General features: G+C 38.1%; 1 pseudogene; it reads left to right on the forward strand.

Annotated features, from left to right (window-relative positions):
- The window catches only part of LOC120615712 (tRNA 2'-phosphotransferase 1-like), a 67,786-nt pseudogene extending 57,573 nt beyond the window's left edge, over nt 1–10,213 (forward strand).
- Nucleotides 10,214–12,313: the final 2,100 nt, after the last annotated feature.

The following is a 12,313-nucleotide window of genomic DNA, read 5'->3' on the forward strand; positions in this document are numbered from 1 at the left end:
GTAAAATAGCAAGCAGGAGTAATCACCAGCAGTAACACGTTTACCATTCTGCAAACACAAATCCAGAGTTCAAGTGACACAAGTATAATAGTGGGTAGGACTCCAAAATGTCATGTACACCAAAAGGTTACAGTCATCTGTGACTGGTGTTGGTTCCATAATTGAGCCTTGATTGTTTTTCCAAATGTTAGAGTCTATGCAGTGTCACTTTGTGGCCAAAAGGATTGCTCACCCGCTTTCTGAAATCTGTCAGGTCCACCATATCAGGAGTCTCCACCACTTTTTGGGTCTCACATCCCTTGAGAATCTGTAACAGTTCCAGGTGCAGTCAGTCCTCAACGTAACGTGTGTATGCACGTAGATACAGCTCATATATGCAGACAATTAAGAAGGCTTCCTGGGTCTCAAGCCCAAGGGAAGCCTGCTTGTTTGGCTAACCACACGCTCCCCTTCCTGTTTCTGACCTGCGTCATGACATCGCTCATTATTTCAACCCCAATTGGCACCCACGCCAGTCAAGCCACTCAACTTGAAAGTAAATTCCACATCCTCTTTTATTTATCTACCTCCCTCAGATTTCTTTTTCTTCACACTCTTCAGGGCCTCTGTGTTGAAGAAACACTTTGTTAATCGAATGCCACATTAAAAGATTTCTGATAGGCCTGGGAATTCCAACTCTTGGTCTTTAAAGCTGAGTCTGAAACTTTAATCTAAAATACCCCTGCCCCTTCCTTCCTCTTTCTCTGCCCCCTGATCTTAGAAGCGCGTAGAGCAAAGAGCCCTCTAGTTTTCCAAATTTCATGTGAAACAGATTTTTTTTTTTCCTGACTGCATAGGACCTCTTCATATGGTTGCTCAGGACTCTTTATATGAGCAGATAAACAATAGCTGTGGCTCTTGTGGGGAAAGGGGTGTCCATCATGAGTACTTTAATCTGCAAGTAGTATAAAACTTGTCTTACAGCGGTTTACATAAAAAAGGGGCTCATTTTTCTCTCATAACAGAAAGTCTGGTTGTAGGTGGCTGTTGGCATTGGTCTAGCAGCTCAGGGACTTTGGAGCCAGTGTCTCTATAACCATTTCAGCTTTTCCTCATGTTTGACTCTGTGTGTGTGCATGTGTGCGTGTGTGCGTGTGTGTGTTTCCAGCTCTTTTGAGACATAATTGACATATAGCATTGTGTAACTCTAAGGTGTACAACCCGATGATTTGATAAACTTACATGTTACAGTATGATTACCACAATAGGGTTAGTTTGCCTCATATAATTACCATTTCTTTTTTTGTGGTGAGAACATTTAAGATCTACTCAGCAACTTTCAGGTAGGCAATCCAGTATTGTCAGCTATAATCACCTTGCTGTACGTTGGATCCCCAGAACCTATTCATCTTATAACTGGAAGTTTATATCCTTTGACTGACATCTCCCCATTTCCCCCAACTCCCCAGCCCCTAGCAAATCACCATTCTACTTTCTGCTTTTATGAGTCCAAGTTTTATAGATTCTACATGTAAGTGATATTATACAGTATTTGTCTTTCTCTGTCTGACTTATTTCACTTAGCATAATGCCCTCGAAATCCATCTATGCTATTGCAAATAGCAGAATTTCCTTCTTTCTCATGGCTGAATGATATTCCATTGCATATATATGTACCACCTCTTCTTTATCCATTTATCCATTGATTGACACTTAGATTGCTTCTATATCTTGGCTATTGTAAATAATGCTGCAATGAATATGGGAGTACATATATCTCTTCGAGACCTCGGTTTCATTTCCTTTGGATATATACTCAGAAATGGGGTTGCTAGATCATATTATACTTCTACTTCTATTTTTTTGAGGAACCTCCATACTGTTTTCCATAGAGGCTGCACCAATTTACATTCTTACCAACAGCGCACAAGGGTTCCCTTTTCTTCACTTGTTATTTCTCATATTTTCGATAATCGCCATTCTAACAGGTGCGATGTAATATATCATTGTGATTTTGATTTGTTCCCTGTTCCCTGATAATTAGTGATGCTGTGCATCTTTTCATGTACCTGTTGGCCATTTGTATGTCTTCTTTGGAAAAATGTCTATTTGGGTACTCTGCCCATTTTTTTTTTATTGAGTTGTATGAGTTTCTTATATATTTTGGATATTAACTCCTTCTCAGATATATGGTTTCCAATATTTTCTCTCATTCTGTAGGTTGCCTTTTCATTTTATTAATCGTAGTCCTATTTATTTACTTTTGCCTTTGTTGCTTATGCTTTTGGTGTTATCCAAAAAATTGTTGCCAAGATCAATGTCAAGGAGATTTTCTCCTACTTTTTTCTTCTAGGAATTTTAAAGTTGCAGGTCTTATGTTTAAGTCTTTAACCCATTTCAAATTAACTTTTTTGTGTGTGGTATAAAATAGAGGTTCAATTTCATTCTTCTTGTGTGGGCATCCAGTTTTCCCAACCCATTTATTGAAGAGACTATCTTGTCCCCATTGAGTGTTCTTGGCTCCCTTGTCAAATATTAATTGATATATGCTTGGGTTGATTTCTGGTCTCTGGATTATGTTCCATTGGCCTGTGTTTCTATTTTTATGCCAATACCATACTGTTTTGATTATTATAGATTTGTAGTATAGTTTCAAATCAGGAAGCGTGATACCTCCAACATTGTTTTTCTTTCTTGGGATTGCTTTGACTATTTGGGATTTTTTAATGTTCCATACACATTTTAAGATTTTTTTCTATTTCTGTGAAAAAGGCCATTGGAATTTTGATAGAGATTGCATTAAATCTATACGTGATTTAGGGTAATATGGACATGTTGACAATATTAATTCTTTCAAACCATACACAAAGAATATCTTTCCTTTTATTTGTGTCTTCTTCAATTTCTTTCATCAGAGTCTTATAGTTTTCAGTGTACAAATCTTTTACCTCTTTGGTTAAATTTATTCCTAATTATTTAAATTTTTGATGCCAGTGTGAGTGGGATTATGTTCTTTATTTCATTTTTATATACTTCATTGTTCACATATTAAAACACAACTGATTTATATCTGTTGATTATGTAACTGGCATTAGTTTTAAGAGTTTTTTGATATGGTTTTTACGATTTTTCTACATATAAAATTATATTATTTGCAAACAGAGATGATTTTACTTCTTCTTTTCTCATTTGGATGTTTTTTATTACTTCTTCTTGCCTAATTGCTTTGGCTAGGAATTCCGGCACCATGTAGAATAGAGGAGGTGAGAGTAGGCACCTTTTTTGTTGTCGTTCCCGATTTTAGAGGAAAAGCTTCCAACCTTTCACTGTTGAGTATGATGTTAACTGTGGGTTTGTTGTATATGGCCTTTATTATGTTGAGTTACATTCCTTCTATACCCAATTTGTTGAGTGTTTTTATCATAAAAGGATGCCGTATTTTGTCAAATGCTTTTTCTTTATCTATTGAGATGATCATGATTTTTATCCTTTATGTTATAGACTTGTATATATTGAAGCATCCTTGCAAACCAGGAATAAATGTCTCTTGGTCATGGTCTATAATCCTTCTTATGTGTTATTGAATTTAGTTTGCTAATACTTTGTTGAGAATTTTTGCATCATTATTTATCAGGGATATTGATCCGTAGTTTTCTTCTGGTATCCTTATCTGGCTTTTATGTCAGGTAATGCTGACTTGGTAAAATGAGTTTGGGAGTGTTCACTCTTCTTTAGTTTTTTAGAAGAATTTGAGAAGAATTGGTATTTTTTTTTTCTTTAAATATTTTGTACAATTCGTCAGTGAATGCGTCTGATGTTGAGGTTTTCTGTATTGTGAGGTTTTCTATATTAGTCTCCTGCCTCATTAAAAGTCTGTTCAGATTTTCTATTTCTTCATTATTCAGTCTTGGTAGGTTATATGTTTCTAGGAATGTATTAATTTCTTCTAGATTATCTGATTTATTGGCATTTAACTGTTCCTAGTAGTCCTTTATGGTTCTTTGTATCTCCGTGGTATCAGTTGTAATGTCTCCTCTTTCATTTTTGGTTTTATTTGAATCGTTTCTCCTTTTTTCTTAGTCTAGTTGATAGTTTGTCAATTTTATCTTTCAAAAAATGTTTTTAGTTTCATCAATTTCTTAAAAAAAATTTCTTGTCTGTATTTCATTTATTTCCACTCTGATTTTCATTTCCTTCCTTCTGCTAACTTTGGGCTTAGTGTGCTCTTCTAGTTCTTCAAGGTGTAAAGTTAAGTTGTTTATTTGAGATCTTCCTTTTTCTTTTTCTTAAAGTAGGTATTTGGATAGATGCCAAATTATTAATATAAACTTCTCTCTTAGAACTGCTTTTGCTGCATCCCATAAGTTTTGGTATGTTCTTTTTCCACTTTTAGTTGTCTCAAGATATTTTTTGATTTCCCTTCTGATTTCTTCTTTGACCCTTTGGTTGTTCAGGAATGTATTGTTTAATTTCCACATATTTATGAATTTTCCAGTTTTCTTCATCTTATTGATTTCTAGTTTCATACCATTGTAGTCAGAAAAGATACTTGGTATGATTTCAATCTTTTTATATTTGCTAAGACTTGTTTTGTGGCCTAACATGTGATCTATGCTAGAGAATGTTCTGTGTGCTCTTGAGAAAATGTGTATTCTGCTACTGTTGGATAAAATATTCTGTGTATGTCGGTTGGGTGTATTTGATGTAAAGTACAGTTCAAGTCCAATGTTTCCTTATTGATTTTCTGTCTGAATGATATATCTATTGTTGAAAGTGGGATATTGAAGTCCTCTACTATTGTTGTATCTCGGTCTATTTCTCCCTTCAGATCTGCTAGTATTTGCTGAATATATTTAGGTGCTCTGATGTTGAGTTCATATATATTTATGATTGTTATGTCTTCTTCATGAATTGACCCCTTTATCATTATATTATGACTTTTTTTGGTCTCTTTTTACCATTTTTTAGCTTAAAGTTTATATTGTCTGATATAAGTATAGCTGCCTCTACTTTCTTTTGGTTTTCACTTGCATGTAATATCTTTTTTAATTCTTTCACTTTGAACCCATGTATGCCCTTAAAAGTGAAGTGAATGTCTTGTAGGCAGTATATAGTTGTGTGTGTGCGTGTGTGTTTATCCATTCTGCCACTCTGTGCTTTTTGATTGGATAATTTAATCCATTTAGCTTTAGAGTAATTATTGATAACTAAGGACTTACTAATACCATCTTATTAATTGTTTTGATTTTTTATCAGGTAAATCACAGATCTCCATGTTTTTGGTGTCGGTTACTGGAAGGTTATTATGATCCTTTGGTGGTGTCATGTTTCCCTGATTTTTCATATTTTTTTGAAGTTTTGCACTGCTGTCTTCCCATCTAAAATAGCAGTCACCTCCTCCAGTCTTTACTAAATGCCTTTGGGAGAGAAATACTTTCCATCAGCCCTGCTAGGGATTCGAAGGCTTTCCCAGATCTTCTGTGGATATACCTGCTCCATGCTTCTTGCTCCCTCTTGTGGCAAAATTCTTAAGCCTGTATGCCTTCTCTTGATTCTGCAATGCACCAGGCCAGAGTGCTGACAGCCTCCCTTTTGCTTTCCTGAGGGCAGAGCTAAAGCTCAAGTTTATGGTCTGTCCTTAGCCCGCAGATTTAGGAAGGCTTTTCTGTGCATGTTCACCAGCTCTCTGCCAAAGCTTGCTCTTGCCGATTGGGAGCATGCAGAGGAAGCCGGCCACAAGGTACAGTGTGTGTGAGTGAGACACAAAGTGCCAGGTGTACCCATGGTTCTGTTTGGGGTATTTCCAGGGGAGGTTTTCCCAGCTGCTCATGGGAAGGCTTCTTGATGGAATCCTTGACACAGTTAATAGGATTCGTGTCCCTTTAATGCAGAGCGTCCCATCTGATGCTCTCTTAGCCTCTTCCTGCCCCGTAGTCATATAGCTCATGATGCAGTAGCACTCTGGATGGGGCGTGAGAGAGAAATAGTCCTCTTTGGCAGCATCTTGAACAGTTGGGAAAGCTGAATATTCACTCACACACTCCCCATAGGAGAAATCATAGATCAAGAAGGTTTCTCTTGGCCTTGAACTGTGCCACCTTGGGAAGTGGTGATGTGGGTATAGTCCAATTGTTCCTCTTACCTTCTCTAATGTGTCCAAACTCATATATATATATACATATATAAAATCATTCTCCAACAGTGTTCTGGAAACCTGTATTTCCACAAAAGCTCTCTTGTCTAACGGTAATTGTCTAAGACTGTGTTCTCCAGGGGCTTCCGGACCATGGCTGATAGGGGCTGGAGCTGCTAGTTTATGGGCCCTACAGAATCCAGAGCTGAGATCAAGGTCTGCTTGTTTATTGCCTGATGCACAGATGGATGAGACTCCTCACAAGTCCCTTGGCATATGGTGCTGGATCACACAGCTCCCACAGCTCACACAGAGGCACTTTCTCCATGGATAGATGCCAAATTGTTGTTGTTGTTAGGAAAAGATACAAATGAGGGGCATCTTATTTGGCCATGTTGCTGACATCATTTCTGACTTTTTATGGTTTTAAGATGGCTGCCTCAGCCTCGTATTTTCAGTAGACCCAATATAGTATCTGGAGTAGATCCAAAAGGTAACAGTTCCTAAAGCAGTGTTTCCCAAAGCCAAGTGACTTTAATAAGTCTCTTAACATTCTGAGATTCATTCTTTCAGTTAACAAATATTTGTTGCTATGTGCTGAGCACTTTGCTAAGGAAAGTTTAGCAAAAACAGTGATTGTTGCTGTTCTCAAGAATTATACATTTGATATCAATCAAATACCCATGCAAAGAAATGTGCAATTATAAATTTTGGTGAATTATATGAAGGGGAAAAAATAAATTATATAAGAACCCCAGTGTCATCTGGAAAATGGGATAATATATACTACGTGTCTCAAGGATTAAATGAGATGATGCATGAAAATTACTTTGCATAGCATCTGGTATTCAGTATGTGCTCAACAAACAAGCTATTTTGATATTATTACTATATTTTTGCCATGTAGTTCCAAGCTCTAAGTGTCTCATATATCAAACTATTGCTGATTTATAATGAAGAATTATTCTTGACAATTTATGACCCATTATTGTTTACTACAGTTAACTCACCAACTTGTTTTTCTACCCTTCCATAAAAGAAAATTAAGTATATCTGGGTTCTATGTCCCAATACAAACATATATGGCTTATTCCTATACACACTAATTACAGGGTTCTACTAACTCTATTGCTCTCACAATTGACAAATTATGTGATATTATTTGCATTAATTTCTGCCAAAATACTAACAATTTATATTATTTATATCATGCAAAATCAGATTGACATCTAAATCCTCCTTGCTAGTTTTTACTATCAATTATTTACTTAGGTCTGTTTTAGTTTTCCAACCATCCTGAAAAGTCTTACTATTTTGATTTTCTTCAGCTCGATGAAAGTCTTTTCTCCACTTGGAAAGCATTCTTGGCACATGGCACTGGGAGGGAGGCTGCAGTCACTGGCAGCCTTGGTGCCATTCCAAGAGCATCCCTGTGTGACCAGAAAGGATCAGAGTGCCTGATTCTGAGGACAAAAGGATGGAGCTCTCCTCCAGTGTGGCACGGGCTTGACCATGGGCTTGTGCTGAGATGTGTCTCTGGTCTCTTTTGATGTTTACCTTTGCTCATGAATTTGCAGGCAATAAAGGAGGTCATAGAGTCATGCGATGCAGAATTTTAGGCCTGCAAGGGCTTTGAAGTCCATTTTGTCATCCCCCCAAAATCCACCTTGATCCCTTATAGAGTATCTTCATACCTAGTGGCCACTCAAATCCATGTTTTCCCTTAGAAGAACTATCATTTCATTTATCTGAGGAGAGCTTTATGAGTAACTTTGGGTGCTGTCTTAATTAAATGGGATTACCATGTACTTGAAAGACCTTTATAAACTGTGAAGTAGAATTCCAATTTCAGGAAAGATTCCCCTGGTCTGTTATAAAACTGAAGATGGGACTATATTTCTTAGAGAATCATGACAATAAAATAAGTTAAATTTATTCAATCTTTAATATGTCAGTCATACACAGTAAAAGGTAAAATAAACACTTCACCTATTGACTCATGTAATTTTGGCAAAATTGGGTAATTCAGCAATTTCCAGATGAGTAAACTGAAGCTTCGAGAAGTTGCAAATGCTTGCCCAAGAAACTATTATGGAGGCCACATAATCACTGATTTTTTTTTTTCTAAGAATATATATGTATTTCTTTGGTTTACAAACTTCTTTGACTTATGTTATTTCCATTTGATTTTCCCTCTCATAGGCTCATGAGAGTCTGCTCCAAACGTATCGTGCCTGCCATATATTTTTGCACCTTTCTTCAGAAAAACTGGAAAGCATTATCTTTAGAAAAATTATTCACATCTTAGAAATAAGGGATTTGAGTTTGGGCCTAAATGCTGTCTCCATCATTTGTTCTGGGCCAGTGAAAACTTTTTATCCAGGTAAATGGTGGTTTTGGTAAAAAAGCAGATAGTCTGTCCAATATTCCCCAGAAGCCGTTCACGTGGTTAAGAATGAAGACACTTAGCATGAACTGCTGTCCCCAGCCTCCCCCTCTTCCCTTACTGAGGTCACAATGAAGCCAGGCAGAGCCATGAGTTGGGAGGTTCCTGGCTAGTAGAGGCCAGCAAGCCGCAGTCAAGAACCTCTGAGCTCAAGCATGCTGCTTTTTACATCACAAGTCTAGTTCATTCAAAATGAGGAAAATGATGCTAGAATGTTTTTAGGAGAAAAGACATATCGTTTCAATGTGTACCACAGAGACGCCTCTGGTTTTGAAGGCTTCTCAAGACTTCTCTGGATCTCAGTTTTAAGCAAATTAATCAAGTAGAGAATGTGTGTCTTCAGGGTGTCTGTCCATGTCTTCCAAAACCTTTATACATTCCTTTTTTTAGCATCATGCTTTCCTTCCTCCCCATCCCTGTTGGAAATAAAAAACAACTTTAAATGTTCTCCCCCATCTCCAATTGTTTGATCTCCCAGAAGAAATCACAAATGTCTCTCTCCTTTTTCAGTTGTCTCGAGGCTAAATGTCCTCTCTCTCCCTGTATCTTTCTATTGCTTCTCCTCTCTTCCTTCTGGGCTGCACTTCTAGAAGGGAAATGGAGTGAGGCTCTTGTGGCCTTGGAGGAGATGGGAGAGCATATGGGAGAGGGCTTTTTCCAGATGAGCTCTGTGGTGTACTGCTCTGGGGTTCCTATCCTGGATAGAGGGGCCCCTCTTCAATGTTCTCTGAATTTTAAAGGATATTCTCTTTGAGAAATAAATTTAGAAAATATATACTGAAGTATTTAGGGTACAGATCCACAATGTATGCAATTTACTCTCAAATGGTTTAGTGTACATATATATATACACACATATATGTATGTATATATTTATATATAGTGAATCATTTGAGAGTAATGGAGAGAGTATATATATACAGTAAGTATTCACTTAATGTCATCGATAGAATGTATGATTTTAAGAGAAACAACGTAAAACAAAACTAATTTTACCATAGGCTAATTGATATAAACAAGAGTTAAGTTCCTACAGCATCTCATCAAGGTTATAACAAAATGACATTGAATGCAATGATATTATTTGAGGACCTGTGTGTGGTGGGGGGCTGGAGGGGAGGGGTGAGAGAGAGAGAGAATGAGAATACAAACGATAAAACAAATGAAGCAAGATGTTAATAATAAGTGACCAATAAGTATCTCTGGATAAAGGGTCAGCTATTCTACGTACTATTCATTCATATTCTTACATCTCTTCTGTATGCTTGAAAGTACATCCAAATAAAATGTTAAATGTAAAATGGTAAAACTACTCTTTTTAAATAAGGTTTTTGTGTGCAATCATCTACTTTTTAAACCACACTGCCCATTTTTCCTGGAAGTGTGACTTCGGAGTGACCTTGACACTCCCGAGCTGATGGATCGAGGGAAGGAAGGAGCGGAAGCAACCTGGCCCTTTCATGTCTCCATCCTGCCCACTCAGCAGTCCACTCTTCAGGAAATGGGCCACTTGCCCTCCCCTATTCTATCTCCAGACAAGTAGACCTAGATGGAGCTTTCGCGCTCCCAGCATGTACTTTATCTCTTCTTTCCAGGTGTTTGCTTTTATTGCCTACAAGGCAACACGCAGCAAACCCAGCAAGAGGCCATTGTGAAAGGGCTCCACAAGAGTCAGTCAGTACTGCTTTCTTTTTTCAGTTACTTGTTTTTCTGCTATTCCCTTCTGGGAGAGAGAATTCAGACAGGAAAAAGTGGTGGAAGCTAGGGCCTGTGGTATATCACAGAAACAGCCACAGATTCTCCCACCTCTGTACACTCAGCCCTGTTCAATGTGGCCTTGCAGATCCTCTCATTCAGAGGTGGCCTTTGTTTCTCTATCTCCTGCATCTGGGCTGGCCTTGTGATCCAGGAGCCTGACTCCAGCAGAGGCTTGAAAGCATACATGCTAGGACTCGCTGTCTCGCTGCACTTGGAACCCTGAGACCACCACATGAACAAGCCTGAGCTAGCCTGCTGGATGATGAGAGATGTGCCCGTGGCAAAGTCATCCCCATTGTCCTGAGTCAGTTTTGAGACATGTGAATGAGATCATCCTTGTCCATCCATGCCCCGCTGAGCCACCAGCTGGCCAAAGACACAGCACAGGCTCCACAGAGGTCAGGAAAGTGGCCTAGGCAAGAAGAACTTGCCTACAGAAGAATGAGAAGGAATATTTGTTTGTTGTTTTAAGCCACTCATTTCTAGAAAGGCTTGGTTTGCAGTGAACGCTAACTGTAATAGGGCTCGTCCCCAGCCATCAGGCGTGCTATATTTGGACTCTGAGGCCCTTACCTCAGCATTATGTTGCACAGAGAGCTACTTTGCTTACCTGAACTTATGGCTTCCTCTGGCTTTCCTCTTGGTCAGCTGGGCTCCAGCTAGTTATCACTAGCTTAAATAAAGAACAGGAGAGTGCTGTGGTGTGGAACATTATAACTAATTTATTTCTGAAATTTCTACTTGGTCTGACATAGTATGCTTCCTCTCTAAAGCTGGAAAATCATTGCCCTGAAAGAAGTAATCAATTTTTCTTTATAAACTGCTATTCTCATTAAGAAACCAAACAGTTAAATATGTATGTGGCCTGCTTGTTTTGATGACAGGTTCTATCTAGAGAGTGATATCTTTATCAAGAAGTCATCAAGATGTAGATGAGTACCAGAGGGATCACTGGAAAAGCACCCTTATGCTGTATATTTCATAATAGCAACGTCCTCATTTATCTCCAGAGAGAGAACGAGGCGGCAGCCAGAGAGGGTTTTGTAGTTCTGTGAATAAAGGTTTATTACTTTCCTCTACCTTCCATCAATCAGCTCAATGTTAGGAGAGCTAAAAAGGAAAAAGCAAACCTAATCTTTGTGTCTGCTCATAAAATAAAACGGGCCGAATATTCCCTCATTCCTGACCTTGAAAGTAACTTTTTCAAAGTTGAGTAAAACCAGGGAATATTATTTGATTAGAACCAGAAATTGGAAGAGAGGATCTGTAGTTTTCAACCTCAGCTTCGACATTTATCCATCTGTCACAGTTCACGTGAGCAAACATTTAGAGGCACCTACTTAGTGCAAGGAGCAAGGTCAATGATGCAGAGAGCACAGAGATGGAAAAGACTCAGTGTTTGCCCTCTGTAGACTCACAAAATAGCAGGGAGTGAGCAACACACAACTATAATATGCAACAGGAGGTGTTAGAGTCAAAGGACAGATGAATGAAGGGAAGGGTCAGGTTAATTCTGACCTTGGGGCCAGGGCAACTTAACAGAGTACGTGGGCTTTGTGGAGTAACTTGGCTTTTGCGGGCAGAAATAGTGGGGAAGATGGATGCTTAAAAGATGGGAGAGCTGGAGCAGAGCTCCCTGGATCAAGAGATGAAAGCTGTATCTTTAGGAAGCACCGAAGTTTCTCCCCTTAGGCTATTAGATGAGAGAGAAAAAAATTTACATCTTGTTTCAGCCATTGTTTAAAAAAAAAAAGTGGTAAAAACAAAGTGGTGGGAAGGGAATTCTAGACGAGGAAGAGGAAATGAGTTCCTTTGTCAAAAATTGCTTGTCCATATGTGTGTGGGTTTATTTCTGGGCTCTCAATTTTTTTAATATTTTTATTTTTTTATTTTTATATATTTATTTATTTTTTAGGCGAGGCAACTCTTGGTTGACCTCACAGATTGCAAGGACCTTGTTAGTTTACAATCCCTTATTTTTTTACTTTTTATTTTTT

This window comes from Pteropus medius, unplaced genomic scaffold, assembly GCF_902729225.1.
Source record: "Pteropus medius unplaced genomic scaffold, Ma_sr-lr_union100, whole genome shotgun sequence".
Classification (NCBI taxonomy): Eukaryota; Metazoa; Chordata; class Mammalia; order Chiroptera; family Pteropodidae; genus Pteropus; species Pteropus medius.